Below are 18,614 nucleotides of genomic sequence, written 5' to 3'. Positions count from 1 at the left end.
ACAAAGCTGTAAATAAAGGTTTACATGTTAAGTGCAAAACATAGTCAGCAGTGCACCATAATCAAAGTGTATGTGATGCACTGTGTTTCTGCCATTCCCTACACAAATAAATATGCTTTATATAATGGTGAATAATTAGTAGGGCTGCAAGTAACGTTTATTTTAATAATCGATTAATCCGTCGATTATTTTGACGATTAATCAATGAATTGGATTAAAAATACATTTCCATGTCTTTATTCAAAAGAACTCAATTTACAATAATTCAATAATAATAAATTAAATTATTAAATTAAAAATGAGATGAATTAAAAAATAAAAAAAATAAGTGCATTGCTGATGCAAACACTGCACTGGAGTGAGGAGTGAGACAGGATGAATTGCCTTTAGTCTGTATGTAGTGTCTTCACTCATACTTAAAATATGAAGCTTAATCATTAATAACCACCACTGTGTACAAGTTACATGTTTTTATAAAGCACATTTAAACACTGCTTAAGCGAATTAAACTGATAATAAAAGTAACACACACACTCATACTGTCATTGTCATTGTCCAGTTAACAAGCAAAAAACAGCATGTGCCTTGCTGTGCCGGTTCATATAGCGCGAGTGCGCCATTACGTTTGCGTCAGTCATCTTTCATTTTTGGGAATGCATTTACTTCTTGATGTTAAACTTATTTTGAAGATCACGCCTCCGCTCCAGCTCGCTTCCTTCAACTCGCTCTTGTGTATTTATTTACTTTTCCCAGCAAAGACGTAAGCGGATATGACAAGGCGAGTAAATCATAAATCACGCAACACAACGAACCGATAATGAAATGCTTTGCAAACACTTTTAATAATCGATTATTGTCAATTTTATCGATTCGTTGTTGCAGCCCTACTAATTAGATATGGCTGGAGTGCTGTGCAGATGATGACAGTAGGGTTACAAAACATATTCAAAAACAAATCAAAAGCCTCAACTGTCTTGGTTGACGTCCTCGTCGGCATCGCCTCCACCATCACCAAGCGCCCCACAGGCGCTTCTCTGCAGGGCTGTAGTGTACGGATGTTTTTCAAATCTAATGTTCCATGTTGTTTAGGGTGAAGGGTAGCACCCGTGTAGCACATAGGGCTGGGCGATATGGTAAAAACACTAGATCACAATATTTTTTTTTCATGATATACAATATCTCCAATTCCTTAAAAACTACTATTCAGATACTCATGTACTGAATACAGTGATTATTATTCAACATCTGCTGCTCTTCATCTAATTTAACCAGTCTAAATACACTGTTTGTAATGAAGCCTGCAGCTGATCAGTGCTTATTGAGCACTAACCGTGTCCTTGATATGCTTAGAAAAGCATATTGTTACCACAATAACAAAAATGTATCACGATACAATAAAATATCATCATATTGCTCGACCATTGGGAATTCTTCCGAAACTGACCTGCACTATTCACACATGGGCTTTCTCGGACAGTGCCTGGACTCTGTACTAAGAGGCTGTCAGCATAAAGTCCAGGTAATGTCCGGTACAGCTCATTCCGGTCATTCAGCTCCTCCTCCAGAAAACCTCTGGCTTACCGCACATGTCTAAAAGAGGCTTGAGACATCCGACCCTTTCTGGCGAGCTCGTCTGGCCATTCTCTGTTGACCTCTCTGGTCAACAAGGCGCCTCCATCAGCAGAAGCGTGGATTACTGGAGGCGTCTTCCTCAATGCACCATTCTGAAGGAAATACTGAATCCAGCCTACCTGGAACCAACAATCATACCACTCTCAAAAAGCACTGACCACAATTATCCTCATTCTGATGGTTGGTGTGAACATTACCTAAACGTTGTGGCCTTCATCTGCATGATTTTCGGCTGCCACAGTATTGGTTAATTAGATAACTGCATGAATGAGCAGGTGTATTTATTTATTTATTTATTTTGCAATGTCTAGATATCGTGAGCAATTGTTTCAGTAAAGGATTTGGTCATTTCATCTAGGAAGGATCAGGATAATGTATAGCTTCTTGTACACAACCTAGTTATTCAATAGATGTAAAATAAATAAATAAATAAAAAAATAAATAATAATAATAATAATACTAATAATAATAATAATATCAGTGAAAGCTGTGAGGTGATGGGCTTAATTAACAATGAAGCCAACTCCACCGCAGGGGAACGTGGGAAATCCAGTAATAAATGTCGACGTGACCAAGCTTACTTTGAGCGAAGCTATGTGGGAATTAATTTATTCCCACAATCCAGGTACAGCAGAGAAATCTATTCCAGGCATGATGAAACATCCACTCCAAAGGTACTCAGTACTCCCACTACAGACTGACAAAAGAGGCAAAATACATCAAGAATAAAGGCTGTCAATTTTCACCAGCCCCTAATACCACAGAGCGAGATCATCTTTAGAGAGCAGCGTTGAGAGGATGGATTTGGATTGGATATTGAAAGGCACACTGAATGTCAGCTGATGCATCTGAATATGCATCAGCTGACATGGATGAGGCTGCAATGATTCCTATGGAAAACAGCTACACCGCCTGCTGCCAATACTGCCTACACTCAGCTCTACTGCTGCACCAAAAAAATAAATAAATAAAAAAGCAGGGAAGTGGGCCAAAGCACAATCAACATGAAAAGGAACTCATTACCATGCGTCAATCAGGTGCACCAAAGGATGGCAGTGTAAATGTGCATGTATGACTGTAGACTGTGTGTGTGTGTGTGTGTGTGTGTGTGTGTGTGTATATTGCAGAAGGACAGAAACGGCAGCTCAACAGCGGCCGAGATTTGTAATCACTTTCCGTCTCTTTAATAGCAGCTGACCTCTGGCTGTGTGCACTTAGGGGAGTCCAGAACAGTGCTGAAGCGGCTCTTTTCGGTCCCCTCTCACGTGATTCGCCGCTCCTGGGGGAGGATGCTCTCAAGCAGCCATAATGTGCAACCTGCAAAGTCACCAGGAACGGCTGAAGCCTAACCCTGCGTTCACACCAGCAGACAAGGCGCTTCCATCGCCGATTGCGGGTGCGTTGGAGGGCGCTCGCGCTGACGCGTGTAGGCGTGTGCAAGGTCCAGCTTCCGACCAGGAAGTGTAATAGCCTAAACAACAGATACTTTATGCAGCGTTATTTTTAATCTAAAAATCGTTAATAAATGTGTGGATTTTAAAGACGCATATAAAATGGGAAAAGTAGAAACAGAGGTAATGAGCCCCTCTTACCATGTTCAGCACCACACTGCTGAGAATAGGAACGGAATAGCAGAAAGCAGAGGCTGAGGACCTTGGACCCCTGTCCAATTCATTAGCATTAAGTTGAGGGCCTCGACTCGATTTGCTGCTTGCTGCCGTTATTCACAACACACAATCTCAATTTATACAACCATGCTTTTACACTCATTCTTATTACTTAACTTAATCATTACTTTTTATACCTTATTACATAATAATTCAGAGGGTCCTATGATCTTTAAAATGCACGCTCTTCAGCTCTGTCCCAATGTCAAGTGCACAAGGCTTTGGAGGTTGTTGATGCTGTTACAGGACACTCGTGAAGGTTGCGAGGTTTTCTAATGGCGATTGCTGTAAGACATTATGGCCTTGAGTTTGCTGTTCTGCGAGCTGATCGGACACTGCTGACACAGTCATAAGTTTTCTACTTAATCAGAAGTATATTTTCAATTTCTTTAAATGTAAACCATGGTCAGAATTGAACAGACTAAGATCAGGAGTTTTTCTTAGTCATGCTGTGGTAAATTACCCAACAAAAGATACTCAATAACCCTAAGAAGCCCTAACTTTCATACTGAATATGCTTCAATACTCATGGCCTTTTCCAAATGAAGTAGTTCCACAAGAAATGTGAGAGTTCTTGCCGTGCAATTGTAACAATTCCAAAACACCAGAACAGACTACGAAGAGGTTTGTTTAAGTACCTGTTGAGCCCTGTAAGCAGTCCGACAGTTCAGTGGCTCAATCAGAACCACAAAAGGTGAGCCTCATGGTATCAGCAGGCAGTTATCTTGGACTGCTTACAGGGCTCAACAGGTACAACAGGTAAGAGGTTCAGCCAGAGACCTAATAAATGAGGAGACCAGCAACATACCTGGTTAACAATGGAATGGGAGTTTTCCTAAAGTCAAAATGCCGTCTCATCTTTCAACCGGCTTGCTGGTTATGCTGTGGGCAGAGGATTGGCTACATTCAAGTTCAGTAGCCAGAACAAGCTGATTAATACATTTTTGTGTGCATTATTAAGCCTAAACCAGATTTTATCATTCATTTAAAAAAGGTAATCTAATCTTCCAGTATTTTAAGTCTCTCCTCATTCATAGAAATCGGAGCCTGGTCTCGTGTTACTGGAAATCACTGCACAGCAGCATTGCAAACAAGGCCACCGAGTGAACAGACTTGCCTATAAGGACTTTGGTCCAGCTCAGACTTTTTGTTTTCTTTTTTTGTGTCAGCAGAGTGATACATGTGCCATTACAAACATCAGCTCAACCAATCAGACTGAGGCCTGAAGTAGCTGTTGTATAACTGTCTGTAACTGAAAGTTACAAATCACGTACTGCCATAGAAAACAACTGGTTGCTAGTAGCTCGCCTGCTAGTGCAAGCCCGGTACTTGGTGGGCAGAAATTAACAGGAAGTGGCTCAAGTGATACCAAATGTACAGATAATGTGCCACAGCTACTATTGCACCTAAACATGCCACCGCACGAGAGTTTTAAAGAAGTCGTTAAATATCAGTAAGTTTAAACATCGGTCTTATCAACAATATCTGTTTTAAGCGCCTGTCTGCTGATATCGCTGTTATTCTGATATCACTTTAGTATGTAATGTAATTAAGAAACACTTCAAAGTAAAAGTGGGGTTGAGTTGAAGGCCTGAACACCTTTAAAAGAAAAGCTCATAGCATTGCTACAAGGGGAAATTAAAAGCCCTGTTTGACTGCAAAAGACCTTAACAGATTTCGCAGACTCCGGAGTGGCGGAGCACTATTCTACTGTGCAGCAGCACCTGTACAAATATGGCCTAAACTGAGGATTCAGAGGGACAGCTAAACAAGCCTGATGCAGTTCGGAAAGAGGTACCACTGTCTGATGGCCAAAATCAGCAAGGGTATGTTTGGAGAATGCTTGTTGCTTCATTAATAGAACACCCCACCAACTGTTAAATATGCTGGTAGATCGATTTGATGCTTTGGGCTTTGTGTTGTAGCCAGTGGCACAGAGAACGGACCCAAAGGACTACCTACCGAAGGCCCAAGCTGGAGGTTTTGCCTTGGCAGCATTAAAAACCTGTGGACAGCCCTCAAAAGAGTAGTGTTTTCATTCACTGTGGATCTTGAGAATTTCTCCACTGTGGGACTAATAAAGGATTCTTAGGATAGGAATCTTATCTTATCTTATCATTAAGAGGAGGAACATTTAAGTTGCATTCATTTGAGATACAGACAGCAATCATAAGAACACCACATGTCTATCCATTGGAAATGTTGTTTTGGGGTGCTACTTTTTATATATATAAAAAAAACACCTCTGCCTTTTCTACAAATTCAACAAACGCAGCCACTTAACAACGGTAGGACCCCGTTGCAGTGAGTCGCCACGACAGAGCAGACTAAATGCAGCAGAACTGTGGGCAGCTGGAGTGAATGTGCTTTGTGCTTTCTATCCACAGAGAGGGTCACTCAGGCAGTATCAGCAGTACTCCACTATGTCAGTCTACGCGCTGGATCGCTTACATTACCGCTCTACCTGTAACATGAGCGTAGCCAAAAATAGGCCCTCAGTCTGTGAGAATACATATACTGCCTCACATCCACGACTACAACTCATCATGAGCTTTTAATAAAAGTCAAAACAAGACACACACACACACACAGACAGTAGAGCAATTGTGCAAAAGGCATTTTATATTAAAAAAAATAATAATAAATGGTCTAAAGCAGTGAAGTGAAGCATGTGAATTCTGGCCACGGACCGGAGGGGCTTAAAATTCAAGGGAAAAGAGACCGAGGGGGACAGCACGCAGGAGACAGGAAGAGACGGTGCACCATACTGCGTCAACCATGAGTCAATAAATGTCCTGCCATGTTTTGGCAGCTCTCTGAGGCGGCATCGTGAGATGGCACTTACAACCGACACTTCCACCCCCAGGGCTCTTAATATACAACCAGACAGTGAGTACCTCAGAAACTCGTAGGCAACTATCAATGACTGTACTGAGAGCAAAGTGAAATCCCAAATGCTTAATTATAGCCTGGGATAAACCACTAGTCACCAGCAAAAGAGTTCCCACAAAAAGACAAAGAAGAAATAATAAGAAATAAATAAACAAACAAACAAATAAACAAATCAAGTTACAACAATGAGAGCACGGAGAGACCCAACTGATACGAGGCGGCCTACGGGTTCCTATACGCCTGCAGGCCTGAAGCAAGAACGATGGGCTGCAGTAGTCTGCCTCACTGAGATCTACAGAGTTAAGCCCTCACCAGCAGCTGGTGTGGGTGTGTGTAGCGGACTGGTCTGAGCTCGGGGCAATAGATGTGTGTTGCTGAGGATTACTGTTCCTCTTTCCCTCTGCACTACCGGCATCACGCTCGCACAGGTATTCCATAAATACACATGTGTATTTGTGAGAACTGAAATGCAAGGACGGACCAAATTAGAGGTTTCCCGGCCCTTTTTTGAGTAAAAGACCCTGAGATTGTGGCACCTCACTGCATGTCTTTCAGTTATCAAGTAATCCTTAAAAGGGAATTACATAAATTTTTTGATTTGCCACCATTTCCCCCCTTTATCAACCACCAAACACACAAACTCAAGAGACTCCTGTAGGTTAACTGATTGTTTTGGATGGCAAATTAAAAAGGACCGTAAAAGCACTGCAGACATTGCCACCTGCCAGGACTCCCATCACTGTAAAGTAGGGACGTCCCGAACAGGTTACTTAGCGATCCAAGTCTCTTAATGCTGAGTATCAGCCAAAACTGATCAGATCGATGTGTTAGTATAAACAATACAGCCACACAGTCTCGATAAGCTGCATGTGTGTGTAGCGGTACACACTCTGAACTGGTATCTGTTGCTGTTCGTCAACTACTAATATGAAATAACTAGTTTATAGTGGGTGAATGGGCTGCGATTGGGGTTTCTATAGCCTCCGCCACTCTATTCTGAAGGTGTTCTTCAGTGCTGGTTTTAAAATAAAAAAAAATTATCGGTGGGTAATAGCAGCAACAGTTTCATATTCAGATATTATGGTCTGTTTTGATGCTCCACCATAAAATTCAAAAACAATGGTGGGCCAATGTAGTGTTGGGAGTCTTGCCCAAGGACTTGTTAATTGGTGTAGCACAGCATAGTTACCCAGACCAGGAATCAAGCCCTGGTCCCCCACATGATGTGGTAGGTCAGTGGCAGGTAGTCGTGTTACCTGTTGCTCCACACCAACCGGCTACCTTCTGAGAATGTCCTCACCGCCACAGGCTGAGCAATTACGCCCATTAATGGCGCCTTGAGGACAGCAGATGGCAGATGGCACTCCGAACTCCGAACTCGAACACTGTGGTTTAAAACAATGACTCTGGAAGAACTGAATTGGGATTCAAATATCCAATATCCGATCCATTCAAACATGCCCGGGGTTGACTAATCTGTCTGCCCAATCGGACTGGATTTATTAAGGGGAAGTCGGTAAGAAAACTCTCCCACCACAGGATGAGCTTGTTTAGCATGTGAATGTTTAAATCCCTTGACCACATGCAACTCACACCACAAACATACTTGGTTGAGTAACTAAAAAATTAAAAGCATGCATTTATTATTATTGTTTATTTTATTTTTTTTCTGTGATCATGTGATGCAAACTTTCGGGCAGCAGAAACTTGCACTTGCTCAGCTGAGAGTTAATATCGTATATGACATCCCCCTGATAAACTAATCCAATGCGAACAGGGCTACGACTGATTTGGACGGAAATGAAATAACAGAGAAGAGAAAATTAAATTAACATGAAATCCTCGGATAATCACATCCTTTCATCAGGGCTTTGTAGGAGCTTCTACTCTACTAGGCCAGGTTCTGCATTTATGAAGACCATGTCTATAACCTGGAACTGTGGCATGCAACACTCCAGAGCTCCAGATAACAGCGTATTACGTGGCCTAATAGAGTACCAAAGCTCAAAGTCCAAAGTCTTCCTAGTGTACAACTTACACAATCCTCAAGACGGCCTGGATGTGTGAGAGAGAGAGAGAGAGAGAGAGAGAGAGAGAGGTTTCAGCCTATAATAATGAAACATATCTGGACCTTCTTTGAACAAAACACACACTACAGCGGGCCTACAGAGATAATGATAAGCCACGGTCAGAAGCTGAGGTCTGGGCAAGGGGCTAAACTATAAAAGAACACAATCTGAACCGTGAGACACTGAAAACATTGTAAAAGGTGGCAGTTAGAATCTACGATGGTGACGGAGAAAAGGCAACAGCTATATTGCAGGTCACAGATAATTGGATTCAAGCAGCAAACAAATAAAACAGAGCCCTGACAGGCTGACAAAGAGAGCAGGCAGCAGAAGGGCAAATTTGCACAAGAATTGAATGGTGGTTGCTGAAGAGCATTCCACCAAAACGGGGCCACGGCGGAGAAAAGAACCGCTTCTACGCGTCCCTGATGACTCAATACCCCTCCCGTTCAAAAGACCTTCATGCAGGAACAGAAGGCCCACGAAACAACGCAACGCTGAATGCAACAACTTATGAAGACAAAACTACGAGCCTGTCAATTTACTTACATCTACAGACGAGGAATCTAATTATGCTTCAAAACACAGACAAAAATATCTACTAAAGCTCAAATCAAATAAAATACCTAAGGCTCCAGTCACACAACCTTCCACAATCTAAGAAAAACAATAGCTGAAAGCATCTACACTATGACTCAGTTTCCTTTGAATGAATATGGTAAAGACTGGCCACATTTGAAAGATTTCAAAAACACTCAACAAATTTATCATGATTAAAAAAAAAGATTATTTTTGCATTTACTACTCTCTAACTTTTCTTCATTAGAAACATGACTGCATAACAACCTGCCAGAACAGCTAAATTTATAACCAGAATCCCTTAGCATTTCATTTCTCACCTTTTTACTTGAGCTTTTTGCAAAAATGTGTCGACAAGGTCAATACCACAAATTTCTTAAATTGTGCTTCGCCATCAGCAGCCGGAGCCCCAGAGAGCACAACAACTGGCCATGCATTGTCTGGGTGGGTACACTGTGTTCGTTCCTCTCATCTATCCCAAAAGCGATGCTGGTCAGCACAGGCGTCCGTTAACTGACGTATCAGAGCTGGGCATCCGGCGCATTCCTCAGAGTGCATTAAATGCTTAGTGATGCTGCCTAGGCAGCAGTTCGAAAAGAGGCAGTGGCAGAGGTCACATGTATCAGAGAAGGCATGTGCTTGTGTTGGAAGCATTGCAAGTGATGTGGGAGATATGGGGTGGGTTAATTGGCTCAGCTAAATTTGGGGAGGAAAAGTTAAATACAATTATATATATATTATTATATAATATATTATATATATATATATATATTTTTTTTTATGTTGACTGATTCAGATCAGTATGGGCCGATACTCTGGATCGGGACACCTCTAGCCATAGGATCTTGTTGTACCGAAAGCTACGTCCCCTACTTTACGTCCTCCGCTAACAACGCACTGCAACGGCCCTATTTTAAGACCGCTGCTTTAAAACCTGGTCAAATGCACCCAATAATGCAGGAGGGCCATATAACCCAGTCATCCCTAATCCAGAGCTTTCCCATCCAATCCTCAGGGACCCTCAGCCAGTCCATTCGGATGTTGTTTTCCCCTTCATGACAACTGAGCTAGGTAATCGACATTCTACAGTGTTTCATTGCCTGGCTGGTGGGAGTTTGGAGTTTGAGCTGGAACGAAATAAAAATATGGGCTGGTTGAGGGTCCCTGAGGACTGGATGGAACAGCACTGGATTGGAAATGACATGGTTATATGGTCATCCTGCATTACTGGCTGAATTCTGCCAGCTTCTAAAGCAGAGATTGTAGCGCACAACTATAAATTCTTGTCCAGTTTTTATGTTTTCTAAACACTGGTGATTAATTACAGTGTAATAAAAAAAGTGCAGCACCTTTACAGCTAGTATACCCTCTTCTATGCAAAAAGGAGGGCAGAATTAAAGCCTCTCTTATAATCCATAGCTTCTCTGATAAGCTGCAGTCCGAGCATGTGTACTTGCGAATCACGTAAATTCAACTGTCAGTGTAAAGTAGACTGCGGTAAATTTATTTTACAGTTTTTTTTGTAATTTATAATAAAATTTAATCCAATATATATTTCATTTATGAGTTTAAAAAATGAGGAGATACAGACTTGAAGATACGGCATCACCCAAAAATAGGGAAACGCTTCACTTATCGTCACTTATCACTTTAAAGCAAGGCCATGACAGTACCAAGTTTACAGCTAAAATATGTACATATCTCTTTCAGGATGTGGTGCATCCCTGGGAACAATCACTTTGGATCTGGAATATAGTATCTAAGAAATATAGTATCCGGAAAAAAAAAATAAATAAATAAAAAATTATATCAGGTTGAAATATATATATACACACACAATAATAATAATAATAATAATAACATATATATTGGGGTAAATTGTGCCAAAACGTATTAAAGTATATTTACTATATTTTACAGTACATTTACAGTATTTTTCAGCTCAAACTGTGATGCTATATAAAAGCTAGACAAAGTCAATAAAAAAGTTTTATTTAAACTTATTTCACATCGAAGGCGAGTTTTAAAGGCCAAAAGCCTATTGTACCACATGAGCACATCGGAGGTCAAAGCAGAATGCAATGTACAATTACAATAAAATAATATATTTAAAATAAATGGTACAACTTAACCCAGGCCCCATGGCACAAATCACCCCAACCCAACCCTTTTGGGAAAAAAATGCATCATCCAGCAGTTTTGAGCTAACATCATGCTTGCTGTACAGACTCATTGTATAGTTTAGCAAATCATTAAAATATTTGAAACGTTTTCAAACTTGTCTTTAACTGTTCAGACACAACAAATAAAGAAAACATAGAAATCTTACTTTAAAAGGCATCTTTTTTAAACTTAAATGTGCTTACCTCTCATGCAATGAGGCTCTTCTTTGCAGGATGAGTAAATTGACTGACTCTTCAAAAATGTGTGGTCCATGACCAATTTCTACCCCCCCTACCCTCATGTCCAAAATGGGGACTTTACAGGAGAAGGCAAAAATGATAATCAACTTTGAGTGGAAGTCAATATAAAATCAGAATTTCATTCAGAGCATTTCTATTGGTCCATTCATCCAGAGTTATCTACACAGGGTACAGAGCAGCTACAGGCCTCAAACTATGGAGAAAACTAAAAACAGACCAAAAAGGAGATGCTTTTCACGGGAGAACAGCGATATGGTTTTACACCTCTTTCACAAAGCAAGCTTTTTTTAAAGAGTTCAAGAGAGCAGCACGACTGACCTGTGGGAACATCTAGAGAACAGCAGAAACATCACAAACCCTACTGCAGTTATACTTTAGTAAATACAATAAACACTGTTGGCTGAAGGGATGAGCTGCATTTCAGTCTAACCTGTGCATAATAGTTTATGTAACAATAATTAGATATTTTTCACTCATAAAAATAATAATAATAATAAGAAATTCTAATTAATTAATAAAACGAATAAGGCCAACTCAGTCACTTCGTTTCTGACAAACAATTATGTGCAACTCAGTAATTGCAATAGATCTCAATAGGTACTTCACCCAACTTGTTCAGGCCCTACCAAACACTTATCCATGCTGCAAATGCACTGATGGAACCCTCCTCCACACGCACGTGCTGCGTAGAGACCTGGTCACCATGCAAATCATTTTGTTTATTCATGTAAATCATGTTCAACAGTAGAAAATCACAGTCAGGCATTGCTCAGAACAGGCGGACACAGAAAGCGGTGTACTCTCCTGTATAAAAAAGGGCGGTGCGAAACAAAATGCAGCTCTACAAATAATTCATTCGGATCAGAGCGGATAAGAGCATTAAAGGGAATGCGAAGAATGCCTAGAAAAGCCACAGCCATGCAGTTGGGCTAGAGGCTTTTTTCTGGCCGACTAGGTACTCAACTCCACACACAGGAAGTGACCTTTGAAAACAATATGACCACTGTAACTCTGTCTTACAAGGAAGACAACACAAATCCTGAATAAGCAATACCTTTTTCAGTACTATGATCTAGCAAACAACTTAAGACTTACATTCTGTTCTGAGAAATTGTATTTAATTTATTCAAATATATATATAATAAATGCCTGTGCAATTTGGTCGAAGTATCTATTGGGATTTCAGTATTACAATTACATTTATTTCCAATAACACCAACATATACATGTTTTTCTCCTCTATATTCAATAAAGCCTAAAACATTGTTTATATGTGCTTTGTTTGATGTTTATCATTGAACACATCCATAAATCTAGACTTGTCAGTTGCTGAGGAAAGAGACGAGAGAAGAGATTAGCTTCCTGACACACTGGTGCCAGGAAATTAACCTTTTTCTAAACGTCAACAAGACCAACGAGCTGATAGTGGACTTCAGGAAGCAGGAGAGTGTGCACTACCCCCATCCCCAGCAACAGGGCCACTGTGGAGAGGGTCGGCCACTTCAAGTTCCTTGATGTTCACGTCACAGAGGAACTTGGACATGGACAGAGCACATCACACAAGTTCCATCCCCTGGACCAGCAGTAAACGGAGTTGAGGGAGTGAATAAACAGTGCTTTCCCCTCACTCAACCTTAACGGCCGAGGTGACCACGAGTAGGATCTGAGAAAGGCATGCAAACCCCAAGCGCTCCCTGAGTGCCACGAAGGCTGCCCAACACTCCAGGGGTGTGTTTTCAAAGCCCTATTTACTGTATGTGTGTTTACACTTCCCCGTACAAGGTATATTTCATATCACATCAATAGAGATGGAAAATTTGATCAGCTATGTATTGGTACTGGCTGTTTTCAACTCAAATAGGCGTTCGGCAATCAACTGATGTTTCTCTAAACTAACCAATCCTGAGAGCTCATCAGAACATACATAAGGATTACAGCTGCTTTACAGCGGACTTTGAACACCACTAACCGGTCAACCCTCTCAAGCTTACATCACTCTGTTCAGTACAGTGAGTATCAGAACACAGCAGAGCTAACAAACACCACTAACCACACAAAAGTGCAGACCACATTTAACCACCACCACTGAAAGTACAGCAGACACAGACAAATGACAACAAAAGCTAACGGAATCAGATGCAAAGCAAAAGAAATCATGTACAAAGCGTTCGGCACAACATAAGCAGCATTTTCAGCAGTGTTTCCACTTTGCAGTTCAGTGCTTAACAGTTCGACAGCATTTTTCTTAAAAAGTAAAGTAGATTTCATCTGCAGGAACATCCTTGAGATCCTAAGGAAGTCCTGCATGACAATACTTCACCGAAAGATTTGCCTGGAAAGGCTAAAGTGGCATCCAGCCAAGTCCTCGAACAGTACTGAGATGATCAAGATGGTAAACAGGTCCATCAAAATCTTTGCATTACCTCGAACCTTAACTGCAATGTGTAAATATTCAGTATTTCTATTGTGTAAATATTCAGTATTTCTATTGTGTAAATATTCAGTATTTCTAAATTTTCAGTATTTCTATTGTGTAAATATTCAGTATTTCTATTGTGTAAATATTCAGTATTTCTAAATATTCAGTATTTCTATTATGTAAATATTCAGTATTTCTAAATATTCAGTATGTCTATTGTGTATATATTCAGTATTTCTATTGTGTATATATTCAGTATTTCTAAATATTCAGTATGTCTATTGTGTATATATTCAGTATTTCTATTGTGTATATATTCAGTATTTCTAAATATTCAGTATTTCTATTATGTAAATATTCAGTATGTCTATTGTGTAAATATTCAGTATTTCTATTGTGTAAATACTCAGTATTTCTATTGTGTAAATACTCAGTATTTCTAAATATTCAGTATTTCTATTGTGTAAATGTGTATGTTTCTGTACTACTGTGTGATGCACCCAATTTTCCCCCCCTCACCTTTACACCTGTGTAATGTGATGTGACAATAAAAGTGATTTGATTTGAGGTTCCTAACCACAAATATCCCAATATTTCAGGGTCGTTGAAATGAGAACCTTAAAATCCACCATCTGAATTTTCAATTCTCACTGATATTATATTTTGAACCATGATTTTGTGATTTTATTGTGAACCATGAATAAAAGCAGCTGCCTTAAAAATAATATATACATAAAAGCAACACCACCACATTGTAAAACGCAAGGCGGTGAGTCAAAGTGCACTAGCCTGTGGCAGATCTCTCCTCATTAGTGCAAAACTGCTGCACAGATTTCATTTCCACAGTTTACTGAAGCGCTCTGTTTTACAAGCTCCAATTACGGGGATCACCAAATGCGCGCTTCCTCCCAAACACCCAAAACTCACCGACAATGTGGAGACCTTGGGAGAGGGCAAAAGATGCTAATGGCTGATTAAAATCACTTATCAGATCACACTGCATCACAGATCGCAGGATCGGAAAGGCGCATACTGTACACACTGCAATTATCTTCAGCCTCCATCTTCAAACCTCAGAGTGCAAGTTCCTCACAATCACACTCTCCTCAGCTAAGCTGCGCTCAGAGCGGCGCCACGGAACCGTTCAGCAAATTCCTCTATAAATACTTTCACACTGCTTGTATACTAATTGATAAACCTCTGCAGGGGACAAGCCTTATAATAATAATGATAATAATAATATCACCGTGCCTCATAAATCCCTCCCCCCACCCAAAGGCCTTTTAAGAAACTGACACAGCTTGAATGCCCATGTGTATGTGTGTGTGTGTGTGTGTGTGAATGTCCTGAATGGTAACACTTTGTTGGAAAACCGGGATGAGAAGAGGTGTAGAGTCGCACTGACAGGGCCCTAGAGGCTGTTCAACGTATACCATTAGTGCATGCTTCAATCACTCTGCGGTGGCTTTACCGTTAAAGAGCCGATCACATTATGTGCAAGTCAGAGGACTGTGAGGACCAAGCTTCGGTCTGGGTCTCTTCAGGTAGTCCATTGTGGACTCTGGGGTATGTTTTGGATAACTGTCCCATTGCAGAAGAAATCCCTTTCTTCAGTTTTAGCCTTCACATGTCCCTCTATCCATCTAATATGGCCAACGCCACTGGCAGCAACACAACCCAATGCGTCACAGTTGGCAAGGTGTTCTTTCCATTCAAAAAAAAAGAAAAGAAAAACTGCTGACTGTGGCCGATGAGTTCTGTTGCGATTTCATTAGTCCACTGCACTTGTTTCCAAACTCATCAGGCTTCTCCAGATGTTCTGTAGCACAGAAATCAAATCTTGCATTTTATCATTCAAAACATCTGTTTTTAAACACAACTCTGCTGTAACCACAAGATCAAACTCTTCTACAGCAGCATCATGAGGGACTTGGTATTTTCTGCACAAATCTGTGTCCATAAAGGAGTACAGTTCAGGAACCACGAAGCATACGGGCTCTATAAGCCAGCAGAGATGAGTACTGAGCTACTCCAGCACCACAGCACAAGCATCAACACAGTCAGAGCTGTGTTTCTCAACAGTGTCACACTCTGGACAGATCACTGGTTTACTCTGACTCACCACATCATCGAGAAACCACAGATCTGGTTAGTGAGGGGGGCGCAAACACAGCCCGCAGCCTCACTACTGAGACAGCCAACTTTGCACTGCTTTGCAAGCACTGAGTAACGCAACTTTTAGAGATGCAGGAAACACAGCACAAAGCCCAGCCCAGCAGCAGCAGCAGCTACTGTTTACCGCCTCACACGCCGGCACTTAAAGGTATTAATATATCGTCAGTGTCAGGTGTACAGCGGTTTTAGCGAGCTGAGTGTGGAGCCAGAGCTGTACAGGATGAGCATTACTGCCTCAAACACCACGGGCCATTCCAGCTCCCCCCGGAGCAGACAGTGACGTCACCACGCTGATCTACTTTGCACACGTTGGGATTTAGTTAAACGCACGAACCCTGGCTCTGAGAAACATAGCCTCACACACACGGGGCACATTTGCTCGATTAAACGGGGCACACCAAGACTTAAAAAAAAAAAAATAATAATAATAATAATAATAAAATTAAAAAAAAATGTTGTAATTTACGACCACAGCGTCTGGGAAAGGGCTCGCTTTGCACAAGCAGCCCAACTTGTGCCCTCTGTGAAAAGCTCAGGCAGGCGACCTACGCTTCAGCCCTCAACGCTGACTGACCTCAAAGCTGGCTGAATACAGCGTTTCCGCCCGATTTGTCTTACTCCCGGGGATTAATTCCCATCAGTTGTGCCCCGAGTAAAAGTGCAAATGGAGTCGTGACAAACTGAACATGAAGGAAATCTCCCTCCAGAAACGCGGGTTAGGATATCGACCATTAAACTCCCTATTAGTTACGCGATCGATTAGCTCTTCCTGTCGGTAAAGCGGCTGATCTACACAGCTAACGTTTAGATAACCACCCTGACATCAACAACAGATCAACTCAACGCCATTTTAGTTCTTATTTTATTATTATTATTAGTAGTAGTATTACTATTATTGACAAATCCGCGTGAGAGGAACTAGGACTAGGCAGCTAGCCCGCCTCGCTGCCTTTAACCTCCTGTGATTATTTTGAGCTGCTATTACGTTACACCGTTATGTCACTCCGTTAAATAACAGTAAAACTGCCTTCATGGCTGTGGGGCTTAAATGTGAGCTGTAACATGAATGTCAAATCTAATGAACACCACAGGCTGATTTCTATCGCCCCAAGCCTCAACTCGACAGAGCCACCAGGGCTCTCCTCGGACTGGACCAGCTGTAATCCTAATCAATGCTCCCGTCGTTGGCACTTTCCGTCCCCGCTCACGAGCTGAACGCCTTGGCGGATAAATAAAGGCTCACAGGAGCTAAAATGATCCCTTCCAGCCGCTCATCCACCCGGGCGTTCCTGGCTAACGGCGTGATCTCCTGTGCTGGGTGTGTTTATCAGTGCTCGGTCTACTGACTGGGCCACTGTCAAGAACATAAAACCCCTGATCTCAGATCTCCACTTTTACACACACACACACACACACACACACACACACACACACAAGCAAGCAAGCACCGCTGTCGGTCTTACCTGCTCGGTTTCGGAGACGCTGTGGGTGAGCGGCTCGTCTCCGGTGGTGGTGTGGACGGGCAGGCTGAGACTGGGACCGCGGTGATAAACTTTGTTCCTGCAGCAGTTCGCTCTGCTAACACTTGCTAGCGTCGGTCCGGACTCGCAACTGCTCCAGGTTTCCTCCTCCGCTCGAAACAAAAGCGCACCGCCTCGGCGCTGGCGAGGGGCGAGCTCGCCGGACCTGCTCTAGCCGTCTTCTACGGGCCGGTAAAGTGCTGATATCGATCTCCGGTCGAGGCTGCCGCGCTGGAGATCCACGATAAACTTTATCTCCTTCTCCTCTCTGACACCGCCATCTTTCCCGCGGGGCACGCCGGGTAATCCTTAGGAATCCCCACGCATGGCGAGCTGAGGAGCTCAGGTGGGAACAACCCGGAGTTAAACAAGTTTAGACCGTAAAAAACTCCGTGTAAAACTGGAGGAGCCACGAACTCTGCACCTCTACCTTCAGCTATGGTGCTAATGCCGAAGAAAGCCATGCAGCGAGCGTGTTAGCCTGCTGATTTTCCTCCAGTGAGCCTGCGATCTGGAGATGAAGTGCTGAGGTGGGCACTAGACAGTAGACCACCACCTAACTGACTCTACCTAACTTTGTGGATCAGTATTAAATGCCAGCATTGGATTCAGTTGTACGTAAGGCTTACGATATGTCCAAAAGTTTGTAGACACCCGCTCATTTAAAATACACTGTATGACCAAATGTTTGTGGACACTCCTTCCAGTGAACGCCTTCAGCTACCTCAAGTTAACTGACACAGATGTGTAGTGGTGCTCACACAGCTGGACTAGACCCTGTAGAGAGGTGCTGCCAATAGACTAGGACTCTCAGGAGCAGATAAATATGATCCTATTGGCGCCATGCCTAAAGCCAGGCGAAGCTAGAGGGGTACAACCCCCCATCCGATACTTCTGGGATGAGGTGGAGTTGGTGATCCAACATCCAACGTCCAACATCCTGACCTCGCCAATACTCTTGTCACTGAATGCAATCAAATCCTCACAGCAATGCCCCAGAATCTAGTAGAACATGCTCCCTGGACAGTATAGACAGTTACACTAACAAAAGCCGGATAAACTTTTAAAAAGAAACAATGAATGAGCAGGTGTCCCAATACTTTTGTCCATATAGTGTATTTTCTGAAACCAGTGGTTTTAACAGGGGATTTATCCACCTCTGCTCTTCTGGAAACGCTTTACATTATGTGCTGAAAAACTGCTGTGTGAATTTGATTGTATTCCGTCACAAGATCATT

General features: G+C 42.0%; 1 protein-coding gene across 1 annotated transcript in view; it reads right to left on the bottom strand.

Annotated features, from left to right (window-relative positions):
* tjap1 (tight junction associated protein 1 (peripheral)) overlaps positions 1 to 17,872 on the bottom strand; it is a 94,728-nt gene extending 76,856 nt beyond the window's left edge. Inside the window, exon 1 of the mRNA XM_072677640.1 lies at positions 17,320 to 17,872. The gene's annotated coding sequence lies outside the window, so the exon portion shown is untranslated. The remainder of the gene's footprint in view (positions 1 to 17,319) is intronic.
* Between the last annotated feature and the right edge of the window lie 742 nt (positions 17,873 to 18,614).

This window comes from Salminus brasiliensis, chromosome 4 (genome assembly GCF_030463535.1).
Source record: "Salminus brasiliensis chromosome 4, fSalBra1.hap2, whole genome shotgun sequence".
Taxonomy (NCBI): domain Eukaryota; kingdom Metazoa; phylum Chordata; class Actinopteri; order Characiformes; family Bryconidae; genus Salminus; species Salminus brasiliensis.
This window is presented reverse-complemented; position numbering and strand designations above follow the sequence as displayed.